Source organism: Protopterus annectens, chromosome 7.part0 (genome assembly GCF_019279795.1).
Source record: "Protopterus annectens isolate FY-2018-M chromosome 7.part0, PAN1.0, whole genome shotgun sequence".
In the NCBI taxonomy this organism is placed as follows: domain Eukaryota; kingdom Metazoa; phylum Chordata; order Ceratodontiformes; family Protopteridae; genus Protopterus; species Protopterus annectens.
The window spans coordinates 1,682,629,021-1,682,651,814 of record NC_056739.1 but is presented as its reverse complement, the minus strand read 5'-3'; the positions used below and the strand labels follow the sequence as shown (position 1 = coordinate 1,682,651,814).

Genomic DNA, 22,794 nt, shown 5'->3' with positions numbered 1-22,794 from the left:
CAGGCATTTGAGACCCTGGATTTTCCTGGTCGGGAACCTCTGTGGTCTCTCCAAATGCTGCATGTGTTTGGCAATGTACATGCCAAAGGGGGCATTGTACTCGATAATGGGTCTGATAAGGGAGTACAGGGATGTTATGACCGCCTTGTTCCTGGATGAAATACCCTTACTTATGAGGTGGGCCATGTAGAAAGCTTTCTGTACAACAGAGGCAACATGGTGGTCAAACGTCAGGTTGCTATCAACTTGGGTGCCCAAGTCCCTCCCTACTGATTGCGTGCTTAGTATATTATTAATGTGATAATTAGTGGAGACACCATTTCTCCAAAGGGGATAATGATGCATCTCTTGTTTATTCAGTTGAGGCCATGCTTTTGGCACCAGTCATTAGTTTGGTTAAGGCCCTCTTGGAGGATGCTCACATAACTAGGGGAATTTATGAGTGCCCAGCTTGCAGTCATCTGCAAACTTGGTCAGCCACAGACCACTGGTTTTGGCTTGCTCCTCAGAAAAGTATATCCCAAACAGTAGAGGCTCAAAGAGTGATCCGTGCAGTACTAGAGGTGGCTTTCCCCTATTTCGACGGAGTGGGTTCTATCAAAGAGCCAGTTAGCTACCCATCTGGTAACATATGGGTTAATGCCTAGCTAGGAGAGTTTACCTATTATGCCTGACTGGGGAATAGTGTTGAAAGCTTTGGCTAGGTCAAGGCAGGCAGTGTGCACTGTCTTGCCCTCATTCATGGCTTTGGTGACGGTTTCGAAAAAGGCGACCAAGTTTAAACAGGCATGATCCCGCTTTGACAAAACCAAACTATGTGGGATCAAACATTTGGAGATTGCCAATGTCCTTGTTTATAAGGTCCATGATAATGCATTCCACGGCCTTGCAGATCAGGCTAGTTAGGCTGACTGTCCTACAATTACCTGGGTCGGTGGACGCTATACCTTTGTGCAGAGGGATGACAGTGGATGTCCTCCATTCTGCTGGGATGAAGCCGTTGCACAGGCTTTGGTTAAATAGGGTGCCTAGTGGTGCTGAGAGCTCTTGTCTGAGTTCATGTAGGACACAGCCAGGGATGTTGTCAGGTCACATGGAGGCTGTATTTTTTGCCTTTGAGAGGGCATTAATAACCTGCTCCCCGGTGATGAGGGGAGGGGGGCAGGTACTGAGGATGTCCTGGCTTACCAATGGGGGACGGGAGGGGCAAAGTTAGCTATATTTATGCCATTAGATTCCTAAACATGTGGACAGGCTCTATAATAATGTAACGCCCATACACACAGTCAAGAAACTTCTAACATCTAAATACTATTGCAATAATTTCTTCTTGTATTTCAGGGCAATAAATCTGTGCATCTGTCAATACTCTGGACAGGCAGCTAACTGTTCTTCCCTTCCTTCTAGCAAGACTGTTTCCAACCTTTGTTGATTGGCATCATACTGTATATTGCAGGTAAAGCAACATCGCAGTACTTTAATGTGGATTAAATGGTGTTAACCATTTCAGAAACTCAGAGTTTCACTTGACCTGCTAACCAACTGCATACAGTAATCTGTTCTAGCAGCTTACTCAGATGCACTGTTATTTTTGGAAAGTGTGGAATAAACTTTTGACAGATACAATCAATCATGTAACAAAAGATTCATCAACAGGTTTCTGCATGTTTACAACTTCATGAATTTTACCAACTTCTGGCTGTAGGCTTTTCTCTATTAAGTGATATGAATACTTCAGAGTGCCATCTATTTGACACTTGGCTTTATTAAGCTTCATGCACAGTGATCCAAGATCTCTCAGCTTGATCAGTCATTTATCAAGCTGCTACCTTGTACAGCCCGAAACAAGAATAATCAATAATGTTAATTCCCACGGCTTTTGAAGATTCCTGCACAGTAATCAACAACTTAATTTCAGCTTGTCAATGTGAAAAAAAGAAACCGACAGGGGCCAGTAATGCTGCTTGTTTTAGTAAAATTCAGTTACTGGCTACTAAGTACATTGCCAGGATGCCAGCAAAGAAGAAACTTAAAGAGCCTGAAAAAATCAACTAGAAAAGGTGAAAAGAAAACACTGACTGGAAAGAATAATGCAGATGTTCAGAAAAAAAGCAGTTCAAGCTTGATTTTTGGAACAAGTGATGGTGTCCGGTAATTTAGAAGAAAAAATAAGTCAAACATGCTCAGCGTGGATTAAAATAAATGAAGCACTGAAGGAGTGTATTAACGCAAATAACAAAAGGCTAGAAAAATAGAAGAAGCTTTAAACAGCTACTCAGATGAATGGATAAAACTGCAAAAATCAGAGGTCGAAATGAAGAAAAAGCTGGTGGAATATGAGACTGTCCAAGAAGAGAAGTTTCAAAAAATGGTAGAGGACAGAGCATGCAGAAAAGACCTGAGATTTTCTGCTGTACCAAGTGGAAGGAACAGCCTGTATAAATTTTATGAAAGCACAAATAAGTAAACAGACTGGTATTCTGCAGCACAATTTATTAATTGAAAGAGCACATTGTGTGTATGCTCCAAACCTGGTCATGAGAAAGCACCCAAGACCTGTACTGGTAAAGATGCAATCCTACCACCAGAAAGTTGATCCGTGAGATTCAAGTTGCTGTATCTAGCTGCCTTCAGAATATATATTTTTTTCCTGGGGGATCATCTTTTTTGATGCAGAACAGGCTAAAGAAGAAATACAAAATGTTTATCCAACAAAAAGTGAGGTGAACAGGAAGAAAACTAGCAACACTGAAATTAGTGAATATACAAGTAAGGCTATAAAGCAACAATCACATTTGTGAAATATGGCTTTACAAGAAAAGCAGGCTGAGAAAGACTGGATTTTTGGCTTTGCTAAACTTTTCGGGGGGCTGACATGCATACAGTGGATATAAACAAAGTGTATATACCCCTATTCAAATGCCAGGTTTTTGCGATATAAAAAAATGAGACCACAAAAAATCATTTCAAAACTTTTACCACATTTAATGTGACCTATAACCTGCCAACACATCATTTAATGATGTGAGGGGGTGGGGGTACATGGTTATTGCTGAATGTAGGATTTATAAAAAAAAAAAAAATTAAAAAAAATTATATTGGATTCTGACTGGCAAAGAAATACCAAAAGGCCTGCAAAACAGTTTTATCAGTAGTTCACTAAGCAGCTTGCCAATGCCTTCAGCATACTGGCAGATAGTTCATCAACTTATCCATGTACAGTACTATCATATCACACCTGCTTTCTGATTGACAATTTCATTCTGCAAAATTTACAGTAAGAGCAGAATACAGCTCAAGAGAAGTTTTCACAGAGAAGACATGTTCAAATAGAGTCTTCCATTACAGCATAGTATATGTAACATTAATCATTCAATCCCCACCCATTCCAAAAGAAATTACCAACTTTGTTTCACTTGCAGATAACTACTGCAGAAGGGCAAGCGTTTTGAAGTTAATAATGAACCATGTTATTTATTTCATAAAGGAAAAAAAAACGTAATACAGGTATAGCAGATATGCATCAGTATCACTACCTTTAGAGGAATCGGAATTCTCCTCCTCCTCCCTACTTAAAATGATACAAGTTCCACTGGCATAAACTGATAAAGCCCCAACTATAACCAGATTACCAAAACTTGACTAGTGGCCTGGGCACCTGTTAGAGTTGGTAAAGTAAAAGAGGAATTATGAGGCTTAGCCTGCACCCCCCCTCCATGGGGTTGGAGGAGCCTGGGAAACATTTACTTGGGCATCCTCTCAGAAGTAGAATTCCTAGTAAAGGTTAAAGATCACACAATAATGGTATCTACAAGGGGCACGGGGGCAACTGATTATATCACACATGCATACCTCTAAGAAAGACAAAGGTATAGACTCCAAGCCCTTATGGCCCATGGAGACTGCATGACACCATGCTAATGCTTAGTAACAGATGACTGTTTTGTAAGGCAGATGGCTTTTTTTTCTAGAGCCACAACCCAGGATGTAACCAGAGCTCTTAGATCCCTATTATCCTGATAAATATGATCATGACATTATAGGGGTCCACATGGGAGGGTGAAAGACCCTAGACACTCTCCCCAAAGGGACATGCAGGGGGATACGATTGAGCTTGTTATGGATGTGTCTTGGGCAGGAAATACAATTATCTTGAGTAGCATTTTGCCATTACCAAGAATGAAGCCATGATTCAAAGGGAAGATAATTGGGATTAGGTGGCTAACAAGTCTTCCAGAATTGTCAGGGATGGTCTTCACCTCTTTTACCAGGGTTTTTGCATTCTGGCTAAAGTGTCTGCTGCCCCCATAGTATCTTCTCAGGCAGAGTCCATCTGATAGACATTTTAACCTAGCAAACTAATTTGGAACACATTAAACGTGTCTCTACTCAATGCCAAAAGTCTCAAGAAAACGCCCAGAGTTGAGGCTCTTCTGCAACTTGAACACATTCATATATGTGTAGTTAAAGAATCAGTTTCAGAGCAATGAAATCACTCTCTCTTTTTCTGGGTATAACACCTACTGGGTCTTCAGGCTAAGTGACAATTGAGGGGAAGTATCAGTATTTGTCAGGGATATCATCACCTCACAACAGATTCACTGGGACACCACATTTGAACTCCTACAAATCCAAATTCATTATAAACACGATTAACTACCACTTTATAGATCGCTATATAGCACTCTCTCTGTTCCCTTCATAGCTAGCTGCAGAGCACTCTCTCCATTTTTTCTAAGCATGATAATTATCTTAACACATTAGCTGAAATCTGAAATTCCAATTAAGCCCAAGACCTTTTTACTGAAGGATTACCCATCAATGAACTGGCTGACCTACATAGTCAATGATCAGCATGCCCAGCACATCCTTGAAATTATAAGTGTTACGTCTCTTCCAGAAATGGTTAACAATCCTACTAAGGGCCCCAGTATCCTTGATCAAGGACTCAAAAATATGGCCACTTCTTGCACATATACCATCATACCTTGTTAGACCATAAATTAGTGACATGTTTCTTTAAAGTTGGTGGTCCTTTCCCTGTAAGTAGCTCAGTGTTTAGGGACGTCTTAAAAGTAAACCTTCTCACAGGCCTATCAAAAACTAAGAATACTTCACCCATGGGCCCTGATAACATACCAGGCTGTCTGATTATTGGTATCAAATACAGTCTTTCTGAATTACCACTTTAATCTACATCTCTCCACTGGTTACATTCGTGAATCCTGGAAAAACAGCCATTGTAATGCCATTACACAAGGGTGGCTCAACCACGGTTCCTGGCAAGTACAGACCTTTTAATCTCACTAATCTCACATGTAAAGTTATGAAGCACATAATTTCGGTTTACCTTTACAAAACCGAATCACAGTGGTGCGATTGCTCATGAGCGAATCGTAACCACAAATGTCAGAACAGCGACAATTTAATATGTTCGAAAATCAGCAAATCAAAAAGCAGATTTGCTGATTTTCGAACATAAATATCAAAAGAAAAACTTAATGAAGTGTAAAGCAGGGGGGCAAGCCCCCCGCAACCACCCTACTTTAATATTCTAAACTCAGAGATCGCACTACAGTGGGGAAAGGGACCATTTTCCGATCCCCACTATAGTGCAATCCGCCCCAAAATGTCGAATGTGCAATGAGCGAATGTCACTATGCATTTGCTCATTGCTCACTTGAACCTTTTTCCGTTCGGCGTTTGCAAACTTTGCAAGCTGCCTTTTGGACAATTGTTATTCGTCCTTGTGCAATACGCACACATGAAGGTAAACCCATAATTTCAAACCTCATTAACCTGAGAACTGAAAATCTCAGAACTCTGGACTCCAATCAATTTGGTTTTGTCAAAGGAAGGTCCTGCCTCTTTAACCTCATTAATTTCTTTGAAAAAGTAACCAGAGCAGGGTATAGTGATTATTCAGTGCGTACAACATACCTAGACCTGGCCAAAGCCTTTCACACTATTCTCCATGCAGGAATTATTGAGCGTCTTGTAAATACAAATATAAATCCTTATATTGTATGATGGCTATTTAACTGATTGTCTGACAGTACCATGTGGTTAAAGTTGCAGGTATCACTTCTGAAAGCAAAAAGGTTACCAGTAGTGCACACAGAGCTTAGTTTTGGGCCCTCTCCTATTTAGTATCAATTTTAAGTTTATAAATGGCTATAAAGTGGGCATTGTTATTCAATCTTCAAATGACAACTGCTCCAGCATGGGTTAGACCGTTAATTTGGGCAAGGACAATAGTATCAGATTAAATGTAAAAGAAAATGTAGCATAGTGAATTCTGGTAAACAGTTTAACTTACCATATTAAATGATGCACCCTTTCAAATCAGAAATTGCTGTAAGGAATCCAGGCAATCCTATTGATAATTCCTTATCATTTGACCATCATGTCTTCACAGTAGTTCAGAAAGCTTTTTATCTAGGTCTTCTCATTTCCAAAGGCATCTTGATCTAAAGAAGTTTTAACTCCCTTTTAACCATACCTTAATCAGACCAATCACTGAATATAATTCACCTTCATGTACTTGCTTAAATACATCTCAGAACTCAAGATCAGATTCATAACTAAAAAGATCAAGCTCAAAAGTCTCAGCTATCAGGAAAGGACTGGCATCCTATTCTCTTTACTCAGTGTCTTACAGCCTCCTCCATGCAGATCTGTGTACAACCCTCTTTGACCTCCTATTCCTTTGGCAGAACTAATGGTAACTTAAATACTCTGTTAAAGGAACTAAAAAGAAAAAAGAAAAAAAAAAAAAAAACACAGCAGACAAAGGCACTGTCATGATAGATTCAGATCTCTCAGCTCTGGCAGAAAACTTCCACATGTCAAGCAGAGTAGCACCCTTCCTACCTTCAAGGTAAACCTAGATAATCAGATGGGAAGCCTCAAATTCTCTACTGGTCTATCTTGTCTTGCCTTCCTTGAGGCTACTGGGAACTTTAAAATGGTTTTTTTTTTTTTTTTTTTGCTAGGCTTGTAACAGTCTGCAGACCGACTGCCTAGTAGTTACCAGTGAAGCTAATCAGACATAAAAAAACACTGCATGCCAAACTCTGGGATGGTACAGGCATGCACATAGGACAGTAAGACTTACAGTGAACCCTCTCCCCCCATCCTCAGTGCTGCCACCTTGGAAGCATGGATTGTAGGGGCCCCGGTCCCCTCCCCCCAGGGATGAATGATGCTATACAGCAGTCAGGAAATACCATCAAATATAACCCCTCTATCAAAAGAGAACAGAGCATCAATGCACTTTCTAAAGCCAAGAACACTATCAATTACCCCTGATAATATCCCAGGATGTTTCCTAAATAGTATAAAGCACAACCTATCAGGACCACAAAACACACTATTTAAATGTAGCCTCCAGACGCAACTATCGTCTTTCTGCACAAGGGTGGACCTTCTATGGACACTGGTAAATAGAGACCCATAAGATTGACTAGTCTCATCTGCAAAGCCATGGTGAGAATTCATAGATATGATTAGCAGCTTCAGACACTGGAGTGATACCAGTTTGGTTTTGTCAAGAGCAGGTTATGCCTACTCAACCTGGTGTACTTCAACAATTCACCAAAGCAATGGATGAGGACAAAATGGTACAACCTGCCTAGTTTGGCCTGGCCAGGACATCTGACAAAATACCCCACTCAGGCATTGTAGACAAATTCAAAGAACTACCTACGAGCACCTATGTCACCCACTGGATAAACAGCTGGCTTGTACATGGGACCCAATAAATTAGAATAGAGGAGTTCACCTCCACAAATAGGCCAGTCACCAGTGGAGTCGCAAGGTTCTGTGTCAGGTCCACTCCTTTTTGGCATCTACTTCTCTGAAATCAAGGCCAATATCAAGGGTCTCCGACCTAGTCTACAGACAACTGCAAACTAGGTACAATCTCAAATTCCCCCATGACACTAATATCCTCCAAGAGGGCTGACACAAACAATGGGTACCAGAGCCATGGTCTAAAACTAAATGCCAAGGAATGTATAACAGCATTTTTTTGGGAAGTCAGATACCCCTGGAAACTACCAAATTGACAACACACCCCAAGATTACACTCAGGAGTCATGGATTGAGAACAGAAGTAAACAGTACCCTAGCCTTCGATCATCATGTATCTGTGGTAGAAGTAAATCATTCTGTGTTGTCGGTTTGTCCAAGGAAGCCAGTGTTCCACTGTATTTGGCCCTCATCAGACCAATCATTGAATACTCTACCACCTGCAGTATGTACCTGACCAGGCACCTGCAACAAATGGAACACTCAGAGATTCCTCATGAAAAGAATACAGTGAGTAAACAACATGTCTTATGTGGATCATCTCAAAGCCCTATCCCTATACTCTATTCTCCTACAGACTGCTAAAGCAGTGATCTATGCTTAGCATAGAAAACATCCTTGGATCCTTCTGATGGATCTTTTGTATATCAGCAAAACAAACATTAGAATTACTTGATCTAGGGACTTAAACCCTGCTTGCAACATAAATAGGACATGCCAGAGAGAAAGGTATACGTCTCAGAGACAAGACTAGACTATCCACTCTCTGGAAAAGGCTTCCCATCTATATGAAGCAGAGTTCTTCCCTAAATTAATACAGCTGTAGCTAGGCCCAGTGGATGGGGAATTGGAAATTCACCCTAGGTCTATTATCTATGTCATTAATGGACAGAGGCAGCCTGTATTTGCTTGACCACCCAAGCCCTATTCTACATATACCCCTTAAAATAAGCTTAGGATGCCAAAACTTGTTGGATGCATTTTGGTTATTTGACTAAGCTTAAAAAGGCCCCTGTGGTCATTAACTTAATATACCCCTATGAACCTGTGATGCGCAGGGGTAAACCACGACAGAATACATAAATAAAATCAAATAAATTGTGGAGGTGTGGGGTGCCAGCTGCAATTTCAAAGAATGAAACTAACAACCAGGAATGTTGAATTGGTTTTATCCGCATTCCTCTGAGACATAGTGACTGCAGAGGTAACACAGTAAAGTAGGAAAGGTTGTGGAGACTTTGGGGTAAAAAGGAATGTGTCCCCCCTGAAAAAAAATATTTCTAAAATACCTAGTTTTGAAATTCTGGGTTGCCACAATTTCAGCACTTGAAAATTTGAAAATAGGCAGTCTTACTTGTGATGGATGGTTTGAATGGTTTGAAACCACAGTAGTTTACCGGTTTATTTATTTAAAAGCATATAAGCAAATTCCCAAAAAAATTTGGTATGCACCTAATATCTTTAGAACTATCACTCACACCGGTAACAACAAGCATGGGAGAATAGGAGTGCACATATCATTATAAAGGGGTCTGGGTAAAGATGATGAACTGCAGTATGTAGATGGGGAGTTTATTTATTTATTTTTGGGATATTGTAAAGCAATGTGGTCTTCAACTGACAATACTGAGGAAGCTATATTTCTATCCTAGGAAGGAGAGAAATGAAAAAGGCAGACTTTTTGAAATAATGTGCTCACTGCCAACAACATCATAGCTTTCCACTTTACAAATGATGGCTTTGAAAAGTTACCAGTTATTCAAAAAAAAAAAAAAAAAAAAAAGGCAAGAAACACTTCCATCTTTAGCAGAAAATCATTTAATCTAGTTGTGGGCCACATTCTAGCTTCTTTGCATTCTGGATACCAGGATATTAAAAACATCTACGCATCATAAAATTAGCAACTTATAAATGAAAAATGATGTCACAAAATAACAATTTCACAAAATTATAAGAATAATCTTACTCAATCAAACTCAAATGTGATGATTAAGAGAAAAAAAATTTACAGAAAAGCAATGAAATTATTAACTGCATAATAAGGATAAATGTACTTACCAGGAGGGTTCCGCTGACTTTCAAAATTGAAATAATGTTCTCACATCAGGCCTGGAAGAAGAGCAATGACTTGTCAGGATACATCAGTGTTTATCTAAAAGCATTTGTCCTATGTAATAAACTGCAAACTTATTTTCTGACCATACACTTCTGCACACCAAAACATACTAGGTGATATTCAGAAATAAGAAGTTGTATGTGAAACTATCCAACATGATAAAATTACTTTTACAAACAGTTTCACGGCATGAGGCTAATATTGGTAAATACATTTTTAAAGTACAAAAAAGTACAGTTGTGTACACTTACCATAAATGTAGATGTTCAAGTGTATTCACTGTTGCAGTCATTACATTTGGGTAATCTGCTGGCAGGTTGCCCTCAGTCGGCCTGATTAACAAAGTCTTGGGTTCTGCATTGGTTGCTGTCCCTTCTTCTAGGACGTCAGGTCATCAGGGGTATAAAACATATAGCTGACGCCATTACATCAGTTTTTCTTGCCTCAAATGGGGAGCAAGATATATATATATATATATATATATATATATATATATATATATATATATATATATTTATTTAGAAACACAAAAATATACCTCCAAACAAAAGCAAATACACCAAAAAGGCTTTTAAAGCATAGTAAAAGAAAGAAGAGGTATAGTAAAAGAAAAAAAACAGGGGGCTGGAGGGAGGGTAACCAGGACTGCAACAGTGAGTACACTCGAACATCTACATTTAAGGTAAGTGTACACAACTGTACTATGTTCATAGTGTTTCACTGTTGCAGTCATTACATTTGGGTAGATTCCCAAAGCAAAGGTTTGAGGATGGATTTATACAGCATTAGGACCAGCTATAAGGTCCTGCAAAACAGCAGTGGCAAAGCCAGCTCTAGATTTGGAGAAAATTGGTAAGTGATCATGCTTGGTGAAAGTATGAACTGAACTCCAGGTAGCACCTTCTAGAATATCCCTGGTAGGAACACCTCTGAGAAAGGCTGCTGAAGTATATGCAGCCCTGGTGGAATGAGATCTGATAGGTTTTCCATGGTGCTTATAACAGAAATGAGTACAATGGCTAATCCATTTAGAAACGGTTTGGTTTGAAATAGCCTTCCTCTCTGCCCCTGCAACAACTGCTACCAGCAGTTCAGATTTTCTTCGAGATTTAGTCCTGTCCAAGTAAAATCTAAGTGGTCTGCATATATCCAATGAATGCAGAATCCACTCTCCCTTGTTCTGTGGATTGGGAAAGAAAAGTTGGCAAATTAATGGACTGATTAAGAGCCACACTGGATACCACCTTAGGCATGAATGATGGATTGGTCCCGAGTGACACCCTGTCTGCATGAAAGATGATGAAAGGCTCCACTGCCATAAGGGCCTGTGATTCAGATATCCTTCTAGCCGAAGAAATTGCTAAAAGGAAGGCTGTTTTCCAGTTGCAGCTGGCTCGAAAGGAGGTAGAGTGAATTTCTCCAATACAAAGTTATGGTTCCAGGCAGGGGTTGGAGCTCTCCTGGGTGGTCTCAAGTTTTTGGCCACTCTGAGATACTGCTTTAGAAGAGGATGAGAGAAGAGGGGGAGGTCTGTGTTGTAATGAGCTGAAATGGCTGAGGCATGGATTTTTATGGAAGAAAAAGACAGGCCCTTTTGAAGCATCTCAGTTAAGTATTGCAAAATCTGTGGTAAATTGGGCACTGCTGTGCTCGTCCCTGGAGATCGATTCCAGGCACAGAATCTTTTCCATTTGTCAGCATAAGATTTTCTAGTACTAGGTCTTCTCGCCTCCAAAATGACATCCATCACAGGTTTGCTGAGGGATGCTAAGGGTGAATTTAAGTGATTAGCCAGGCTGCAAGATTCAATATTTGGAGCTGAGGGTGCAGAATTTGGTTCTCCTGCTGAGACAGTAAGGAAGGTGTCTGAGGCAGGTGCCATGGTGAAATGTGTGACACGCTGCACAGGAGTGGGTACCAGTGTTGGCAAGGCCAGTCTGGAGCAATCAAAGTCATTTTTGGTTTGTCCTGTTTGACTTTTAGTAGAACTTTGGTGAGCAAAGGTAGAGGGGGAAAGGCATAGACTGACAGGTTTTTCCAGCTGAAGGACAGAGCATCCACTTTCCAGGCGTTTTTGTGATAAGCTCTTGTGCAAAATTTGTCCAAATGGTAGTTCTGGGGTGAGGCAAAAAGATCTATGTCTGGGCTCCCCCATTTGTGTGTCAACATGTTGAAAATCCATGGTTCCAGTTTCCATTCATGAGGGTCCATGAGATTTCTGCTTAGTTCGTCTGCCAGAACATTCTGCTTTCCTGGCAGGAATTGAGCTTGTAGTTGTACTTGGTAGCTCAAGGCCATGTTCCACAAAGCCATGGCTAGTCTGCAGAGGGGTAGGAATGTGTACCCTCCTGCTTGTTTATGTACCACATAACCGTGGTGTTGTCCGTCGTTATCAGCAATTGCCCTGGATGAAGGTAGTCCTTGAAGGCTGTCAGTGCATTCTGTACAGCTAGCATTTCTTTTTGATTGATATGAAGGTGCATTTGACTTGGGCTCCATTTGCCTTGAATGCACTTCCCTGCCAGATGAGCCCCCATGCATAATCTGATGAGTCTGTAGTTATGGTGTGGGCAGCAGGGAGTGGTGTGAATGGCAGTCCCTTGTTTTGGTGGAAGGCCTCTGCCCACCATAGGAACTCTAGGTGCAGGCAAGGTATGATAGGAATCGTGGTTTCCAGGCTGTGATAATGTTGACTCCATACACTTTTTAAGTACCATTGAAGTTTCCTCATATGCAGTCTTGCATATGGAATTAGAAGAATGCATGAAGCCATGAATCCCAAGGCTTGCAGTATTTGCCTTGCAGATAAGCAGGGTTTTTGTGGCCACCTGTTTGAAGTAAGTCACCAAATGAATTTGCTTTTCTGGCATAAGGAAAACAATCTGGGCAGTTGTATTCAAGCTTGCACCCAGGAATGTAATTTTTTGAGAGGGTACCAGTTGAGATTTGATTTTCGTTTATGGTGTACCCTAGGCAGGTTAGAACTCTTTTTACAAATGCCAGATGTTTTAGAAGAATGGCCTGGTTTTCTGCCTGAATTAGACAATCGTCCAGGTAAGGATATATCTGAATATTTCTTTGCCTGCAAAATGCAATTACTGGAGCCAGGCAACGTTTTGAATGCCCTGGGCACAGTAGACAAGCCAAAGGGCAGTGCATAGAACTGATCATGCATGCAGCCTGCTTTGAAGCATAGGAATCTTCTGCAAGATTCACTGATTGGGATATGCAGGTAAGCCTCTTTTAAGTTGAGAGTTGCCAACCAGGCATCCTTGCCTAGCACAGGAAGTAACTGGTGAAGTATCAGCATCTTGAATTTTGGAATGTCCAGAAAGGTGTTTAGAGTAGAGAGGTCCAGAATTGGACACCATGATTTGTCTTTTCTGGGTACCAGGAAAAGTCTGGAATAGAAACCTTGTCCATTTTCCTCTTCTGGTACTAGCTGAATAGCCCCCATGTTCCATGTTTAGGACAGAAGGTACTTGTTTCTGAGCCTCTGCCCACTGATCTGGGGGCAGGTCTGGCCACCTGTTTGGAGTTGGCAGTGTGTGGAAATGAAATCTGTACCCCTGGGACACTATATTTAAAACCCATTTGTCCTGGGTTATAAGTTGCCAGTTTCTTGAATGAAGAGCCAGTTTTCCCACCAAAGGGGTGGCTAAGAGGTAAGTGCTTGGTAATTTCAAATGGAAGTCATTGAGACTGTTTACCATAGGGTGGTGCCTTGTTGTTTCCAGATTTGAAAGTGGAAGCACCCCATTGTTTAGTTCTGAAAGTCTCTTGGGACTGAAACCTGGTGGTTTTGGAATGTCTGGGTTAAGGAGCTGGAAAGGACCAGTTCTTAGTAGGCCAATGCCTACTAAATCTAGGAGGTTGCACTTGTAAGAAATCTTTCACAGTTTGCATAGATTTAGCTTCATCTTCCATCTTTTTTAGAACTTCTTCAGCCTTATTGTCAAATAAGTGATCCTTCTGTAAAAAAGCATCCAAACGTTTTGCTTTAACATGATCAGGCAGAGACTGCTCCTTACACCAAGCATGCCTTCTAAGCACAGACCCAGTAACAGCAGCCCTACAAGAGGCCTCTAAAGAATCAAAACCACATTGCAAAGTATGTTTGCCAACTTGTTCAGCTGAATGCAATAAATCCTGCAAATCTTTATTCTCCACACAGTCAGAAATCAACATAATTTTCTGTTTAAGAAGTCCCATGATATGCTGTTGATATTTTAGCATATGGAATTGACAGTTTAAAGCCCTGATTGCTAAGGTTGCAGAAGTATAAACCCTTTTACCCCATCTATCCAGTGCCCTGGAGTCTCTATCAGAAGGGGTAGGATTTTTAGCAGTAGAGGCTTAATGCCCTTGGGGCCCCTGAGAAATGGTTTCAGGGTCGGCAACAGGATTTTTGAAAAGGAATTTGTGGGACTCAGGAACCCTGCAGTACCTGTCTGGTTTGCTAGGGGCTGGAGGCAAGGAATCAGGGGCCATACTGGATTCTGAAAACACATCAGCAATATCTAGTACAGGAGGTATAGCCAAAGGCCTATGCTGAGGAAGAAGGAAATCCCTAAGCCTCTTTTTGGATTCAGAGAAATTCTGACTTTCCCAGTGGAAATGCTCCCTTAAGGTATGTAATGCTTCCCCAAAAGAGAAATCCTCAAGCGGAAAAGCAGAGGGAATGGAATCTTCTGCATCAAAGTCCTCATAAGTAGGTATGGACAAATCCAGATCATTAGAAGAGTCAGAAGAAACACAGTCCTGTTCAGAAGATTCATAGTCAAATTCAATCCTAGGCCTCTTGGGGGGGGGGGGGGGGGGGTTTGACTACCCCTGATTAGAGTAATTAAATCTTCAGCCATTTTGATCATTTGTTTTTTAGGCATAGGGGCCTGAACATGTGGCCTGGGCATCAGTTTTTTAGACATAGATCGAGATTTAGGCCTTAGCACTGAAGCTGGAGTCTGTTTAATATGCAAATCTGTAGGCCTAAAAACACCCTCAGAAGCCAGTGCCTGCTCAGCAGCTCCTGACCCATCCAAGGTAGAGATATCCGCGGGTTCCATATGTGAAACATCTCGCAGCATACTGGACTCCAAATGGGTCTCAGTAGAGGCCTGCGAATCAGAAGAAGCAGGTATCAGGGGCTGCGAAAGCACCTCACTGAGTACTGGCAAACTGGCGACTGGCTTAGGAGAAACGTCGTCAGCAGTTTTGGACCTCAACAGCCTGTCTCTTCTTCTTTGCATTTTTTCGGTATTCCAGTAGTTGGATGGCTAACCAACGTCATTTCTAGATAATTAAACAGAGAACCGAAATATTTTGAAGCAAAAATGTACAGACGACGGACAATGCACTGATTAAATAAAGCACAAAACCGACAGCAAGGTACGTTGCGGTCAGGGCCTAGGCAAGGAATACAGTACAAATTAAAATCCTTATGAGGTATTTGCTTCCCACAAGTAATACAATTATTAACAGACATCGGAAAGGAGCAAGAAAAATTTCCCCAATGGGGTACCTAGCTTTAAGTTGAAGACTTCGGTTCTAAAACTCGAAAACGAAAATTTCAGGAGTCGGTTGACTGGCACTTGCGAACTGCTTCTGCTACGGGCACTGCACAGCAAGAAAGACTGATGTAATGGCATCGGCTATATGTTTTATACCCCTGATGACCTGACGTCATGGAAGAAGGGACAGCAACAGACGCAGGACCCAAGACTTTGTTAATCATGCCGACTGAGGGCAACCTGCCAGCAGATTACCCAAATGTAATGACTGCAACAGTGAAACACGATGAACATCATTTAGTTACATGGATATTTAACAAAATTCTGTGGAGCTAGGGAAGTGTAAAATATATTCTGTTTACAAGAAAGTCTGCAGGTGATGGGATGTTTTTGTCACTTTGCTTAAATGCAAACAGTAAATGTAATTAAATGAATGCCACAGGACAGCAGGGGAATACTGGACTACTTATTCCAAGCCTGGTCCTTGACACCAAACTCCAAGAATCATACAAGAAACAATGTGTCATTGTACCAATACTGACATTTAATGATGTTAAGTATGACTAGGACTTTTTACTCAACAATTGAGTGTTAACCTTGCACACTGAAGTTTTTAGCATAGTCCTGGCATTTAGACAGGCCATGGCTATAGTTGAATAATCAGCCAAGAAATCCTTGATCATTTCCTGGTTTAATGATTTCACCCAACACTATCAAGACTCATGATGTTACCATGGCACACACACAAAAAGGTTTATCCTGGTGGTATTTTTATTCTATTACTACATTTTCAAATTCCTGTACCCATATCAGACATTTGCCTCTCTCTTACTTCATATCCTCTAACTTTACCTATTTGTTTTCTAATGTGGTCCCTATTCAGAAGCAGTAGCTAAGGAAATAGTACTACGATCCATCATTATGCTCATATGTAAGGAGTTGCTTTCAGATTTAGATCTACAAGTTTACTTTCCTTCACTTGCTGCATCAAAATAAAACACTAACCAAAGCACAGTATGCATATTTCCACAACAATGCCTGCTATATATAAATACTTCCCCAACTCAAACATATGCATACAGTTTTCTTATTGCATTAGTTTCATCTGGTAAGTAGTGAAAAAGTCCCCAATGCTCCCAAGTGAAAGAGGCAGCAGACACCACTACACAAGTTATTCATGATTATTTATAAAAGTATGCACCTTTTCAAGCAAGCTTCAACTTAAAGAAACCCCTTCGGCTGAGCAGATTTTAAATATGTGATTTTCTTTTTAAATTTTATTTGTTACTGGGTTGTCATGCCTAGCTTAAAACACTTGCCATAACACTAAAAAAGTTATGGACTCACCATAATTCTCCATCTGAGTTGTTGCTCTTCATTTGTCTTCAACCTGTGGGTTACCAGATACGGCACGGATCCGACTCAGCCGCATATCCAGCATCTGATTTGGGCTCCAAGCTCCTCCTCTACCCATAATACCCCCGTCTCCTTCTTCCCTTCAGATCTAGCATCCACACCTGACCCAACACCTTGTCCCATGCTAAATGTCTCTAAGCAAGAAAGGAAGAGTAAGAGACACCCTGGTGGTGACCACATCCTCTACTCGCCAGACCATCACACAGTTTATGCAAGGCAGGGAATGGTTGAAGACAAATGAAGAGCAACAAATCAGCTGGAACATTATGGTGAGCACATAATTCTTTATCTGAAGTTGTCTTCATTTGGTCTTCAACCTGTGGGACAGAGTCCCCAGCTACTAAACACCTGGGAGGCCCTCATGGAAGGATATTCTGGAGCATGACGGAGCCAAAGATGCCTCGTTCCTAGACATGATGTCCAACTTATAATGTGAGATGAAGGTATGTGATGAAGCCCAAGCAGCTGCAAAGCAGATGTCATCCAACAAAAACTCTGGACCAAAAGGCCACTGAAGTAGCCATAGATCTAGTGGAATGTGCCATCACATGATCTGGCAGGGATAACCCCTAGCAAAATATGCCAATGTAATACACTGGGAAATCAACAGGCAATGGTGACCTTTAATACTGGTTTCCCCAAAAAGGGTTTAGAGTAGGAAATGAAGATCTGGTCAGACTTGCAAAATGATTTAGTCCTGTGCAGGTAAAAACTTACTGTCTGTGCACATCCAACAAATGCAACTTCTATTCTCCCTTATTTTGAAAATTTGGGAAAAAGACCAGGAGATCAATCGGACTCCGAAGCTACCTTAGGAAGACAGGATGGATTACTTTGCAAGGACACTATCTTTATGAAAAAACATACAAGGGGGCTTTACCGACAAAGCTTGAAGCTCCGAAACCCTCCAGGCCAAAAACTGCAGGTCCACAGAGGCTGCAGGCTCAAAGGAGGATGAAACTAAAGCTTGTTGAACTAACATAAGATCCCACAGCAGTGTAGGATCCTTCACCGGGGGGGCCAAAAAAGAAAGATGCCTTTTAAGAAGGCTTTGCAAAGCTTAGAAGATGTTAAGGAAGCCATGTTATCTCCTATATGAAAACTGGGAATCGCTGCTTATTGGACCTTGACCATATAAGAACTGGCACCTTGCTGAAAGATCCCTGCCAAAAATTCTAAAACCACAGAAACTGGTGCAGTGAAGGAATCTAGGGCATGGTGCACAGCCCAGATCGAAAAATGTCTCCATTTGCTGGAGTACACCCTTCTGGTGGAAGACTTCTAAAACCAGCACGAGGATCTTTTTGACAGGTGAAGATAAGCCAGGAGTTCTGACTATTATGGGAACTGGAGCAGCCAAGCAGTGAGCTTCAGACTGTCCAGGTCTGGATGGGAAATCCATGAAGGATGAGAAATGAGATCCAAAACTGGATCCAATGTCCATGGTGGAGCAACCAGTTGAGACCACAGAGAGGGGAACCAGACTTGGCGAGGTCAAAATAAGGCAATGAGGATAACTAAGCTCTCCAGCCTGCCAGCTTTCTGAAGGAATTTTGGTATTAAGGAAAGAGGAGGATAAGCATACAGAAGACTGGGGGGGTGGGGGGCAAGCATGAAATCAGAGCATCTCTTGGGGCTTCCCCTTGTGGGGGGGTTCAGAGCGAAAAACTCGCTCTATTTCATGTTGGAAGGAGAGGCAAAAAGATTGCAGCAAGGCTGACCCTACTTGAGAAAAATCTGTTTCACTACTGAAGGATTCAGAGACCACTTGTAAGGCATCAAAATAGACCTGATGAGCCAGTCCTCTAGTATGTTGGACCTTCCCAGCTTGTGCATTGCAACCAAAAAATGGCCAGTGGAGATCGCCCACTCCCACTCTCTCATGGCTTTGCCACATAGGAGATAAGACCTTGTTCCCCCCGGTTTGTTGATGTACCAGACCACAAACATATTGTCTGCCTGGCCAGCAATCATCAATGGGGAAAGATGGGCATGGAGAGCCTGCAATGCTAGAAGCACTACCCTCCTCTCCAGGATATTGATATGCAATCTGGTCTCATAGGGGGACCACTTGCCTTGGCCTGTCCTTCCCGATCAGTGCTCTCCACCCTAGTAGGGAGGCATCTGTAGTCACCAGAGCTGAGGGGGAAGGTGGAAAAAAAAAAAGCAACCCCAAACGAGATCCAGAGAATGAATCCCCCACAGACGAGTCCCTGCACACCCAAGAGACTTGAATGGGGTGTGAGAACGGGAGCTCTAACATGGACCATTGAGCCACGAGGGTCCACTGAAGAAACCGCATGTGAAAATGCGCCATGGGTAAAAAGATTGATCATGGCCGCCAATGCCCTTAACACCCTTTCCACTGTCTGTGACTGAGGCTGAAGAATACAAAGGACAAGTAGCTTCAGAGACTGTATTCTCTCCGAGGTAAGAAAGACTTTGGTTTGAATCGTGTCTAATTGAGCCCCAATTAAATCTAATACTTGAACCGGGGCCAGTGAAAACTTGCTGAGATTGATGGTAATGCCTAACCTCTGGGCTAAAAGAATCCCTTGCTTGGCAGAGCGGATGCCTGGAAGGGGAAGCGAGGAGCCAATAGTTCAAGAGGAATTGAAAGTCCCCTCCACCCACACTACTGCAGAGGTGTTAAAACTGTCACTGCACTGAGAGACTCTTGCAGAATCAATTCCTCTTGGAATACAAAAGAAAACTCTGAACAAAGGCCTGCAATTTAGTAACTTTTCTGGCTGTAGCTGGATAAGTTTTAAGCATAGTGTAAAACAAGGTCTGAGCCAAACATAAATGGGGGGGGGGGAGGTTAGAGACGGAAAAAAACAGTCCTTTTACATAAAGTAAAGATGATAACAGTGACTCACACAAATCCCATTATATATGTTATATGTCAATGGCATGGGGATTCACATTTACTTCCTTATGTCTGGCATGAGTCATACAAAGCATTATGGGAAAGAGAAAGGGTTGAGGGAGAACAAGATCACATTGAAGAATCAAGCCCCATTAGTAGCCATGTGAAAAACAGGCTAAAATGACAAATAAAGCACTTAAGGGTGATTTTGAGGTGTTAAAATAGGTCAGGAAACAAAGATGCCAGAAATCAAGACATAAGAAGTAGGGCTGTTTTAATTGCAATACGGAATGAGTTGTATATTTACATACATACATACAAATGTTTCAAGCACAGGCATTAAAGCCCTTCTAGCTTGCCAATATGCCAAAACACTTGTTCCCATAATAAATATCCAGGCTGTTCTTAAAAATATCTAAACTAGTACTTGCTTTAATGTAATTTGGTAGTCTGCTCCAAGCATCAGCTACTCTGTCAGAGAACCAGTTAGTACACTTCTCATTCCTATAGAATCTTCTATATAGGTTATCTGACAATTCTCTAGTACGTTTTAATAACCCCAAACATTCCCAGAGGTAACTGTCCCTAAATGCCCTATATACCTGAATAAGATCTCATTTTAAATATCTATGAGACACTGTACAAGTTCAGATATTTTAGGCTTTCATAATAACTTAGATTTTCACATCCATGGATGCCCTTAGTATATTTTCGCTGTACTCATTCCAGTTTATTCATGCTGGTTTTCCTACAGGGTTTCCATATTGTTATTCCATACTCAAGTTTGGGTCTAATGTAACTAACAAACAATTACTTCATTATTTTTGATTTCCTAAACTTTATAAATATTTTTATACAACCTATAGTTCTATAACTATCATTAGCCAATTGGTTGATATGATTAGAAAAACTCATAGCTGAATTTACCCATATACCCAGGTCTTTAAATGAGTATACAGTTTCAACCACTGTGTGCTGTATTAAATACTCACCTTTCAGTTTATGTCTCCCAAATCTCATATGCTTAGTTTGTGATGAATGATACTTGGCAAGCTGTGAAGCCTGAAATACAATTTATACAGGAAATAATTTACCAACGCACTTACAGTACAGACAAAAAGATGACAAAAATGCACTTGCAAGACACTCCATGCCATGTACAGGACGGAAACTATTTTTTTTTGTGCTTAAACACATATCAATCCTACAGCATGGTGGGGGGATTGGACAACTAATAGAAAATAGAGAATTTGTTTGGCAAATTAGAGCCAATGCCATAAAGCTACCAAGCTTAATGAGAGTAGTTCCATTTCTAGTGGACTACAACTGACAGCATCTAAGCTTTGGAGAACATTTTTATTGTATTTTAGGATGTATTTTGCAATTACTTTTTAAAATGTTTTTAGTATTTTATATGTTTTTTTACTTTTGGTATTATGTTTTATGTATGAGGGTACACACCAACATTAAAATTTTAACCAATGAAATACTGGGATGTTGGCGACATGATTTGTGTACGATCTTAAAGAGTGAAATGTATGTTTTTTTAATGCTATGAAGAAGCCCCAAAGTAAGAGGGGACAAAAGCACTTAACCACTATGAACATTTTATTGCGATGTGAACTTACAATCGAGGATAGTTTGGCTCGATTATCAGGTGACTCTTTTGAACATCAGTTCTGGACATGATTTGCTGATTACTTAGTAAAAGCATTCTAAAAACAAAAAAAACAATCCCAAAGACTGTATTAAGTGTGCCTGTTCTTTTTCTGATAACATGCCAAAACATGTAATGGTGCAGAAACGAACATACTAAGATTAGAAAGCAGAAAGCTAAAGCACACCTGAGGTTAACTTTATCATAAAAACTGCCATCTCTTGTAAAACATAATGAAAAAAAAAACATTTGACAGCTTTTAGACTGAGAGAAAGGCATTTTACACAAAGGTAGAGTTTACCAAGCTCCATTTTCCGCAGCACAAGTACCACTATTTTTGTTGTTTTAAATTGCTTTGACATGCAAAAAGTCACATAGAAAACTAACTATGCATATGTTAGAGGAAAGAAAGACAATGGTCTCGAGTAGTTTCTTACCCTCAACAAAAATTATACCTAGATACCAAGTGGCTAGGTAGCTGGTGTCATTCTAAAGTGTCCAGTATATGTTGGCCAGGGATGAGATGGTAGGTATTTTCCCCACATACTGGAAAAAGCCACTGCTGTTGCCATAGTGTCTTTTTTAGACAGTCTCTCTCTCTGCTGGGCATGCCTCCATAGCAAACTCAAATTCAGACATCATCAAGGCACTACTCAATGTTAAGACCGTAAACAGAAATATACCCGAGTAAAATCAAGCAATATAATAAGGTCAAGAACAGCCACATGCAGATGACTGTAGTCAGCATACAAATGTCTGTTCAAATCAAGCATAAACGCTGTATCTAATTCATAACCGTAAGCAACTGCTGACAGCTCTTAATAAAAAAATAGTTATTTTATTGTATAACAGATATCCGGTAAGCGCTTTCGCCAAGGTGGCTTCTTCAAACTTTAAGAATACAAACTAATTCAAACACACACCTTTCTATATATGTGTGTAAACTATCAATTACATAATGACATCATAATTAATTGATATGCAAACTCAGATAATTAATAGTATTGCATGCTTAAGCAAAAACATTTAATAAATTCATATTATTTAGAAATGTATATATTTTATACCAAGAAAGACCAACTTTTTAAAAACAGATATTATTAGCAGATATCTGATAAGCGCTTTCACCAAAGTGGCTTCTTCAAACCATAAGAGTATAAAGCAGTTCAAGACACACCTTATCAAGTACACCTTCAATTACTAATTAAGCCTAATGATGACATCATAATTAAAGCATATACATTTAAAGTGAACAATCAAATACATTACAATACACCTTTACAAGTAGTAAAGGCAAAATATTTAAAACATTATTACTTAATAAAAATGGACATCACTTAAGCATCCTAAAGATATTATATAAATAATATCTTTAATTAATCCATTAATAAAACAATTTATTATAAAAAATAAA

General features: G+C 40.5%; 1 protein-coding gene across 1 annotated transcript in view; it reads right to left on the bottom strand.

The window, feature by feature from the left end:
* Window positions 1-9,924, bottom strand: part of ABHD2 (abhydrolase domain containing 2, acylglycerol lipase) — a 1,158,770-nt gene extending 1,148,846 nt beyond the window's left edge. The window contains exon 1 of the mRNA XM_044078196.1: window positions 9,871-9,924. The gene's annotated coding sequence lies outside the window, so the exon portion shown is untranslated. The remainder of the gene's footprint in view (window positions 1-9,870) is intronic.
* Between the last annotated feature and the right edge of the window lie 12,870 nt (window positions 9,925-22,794).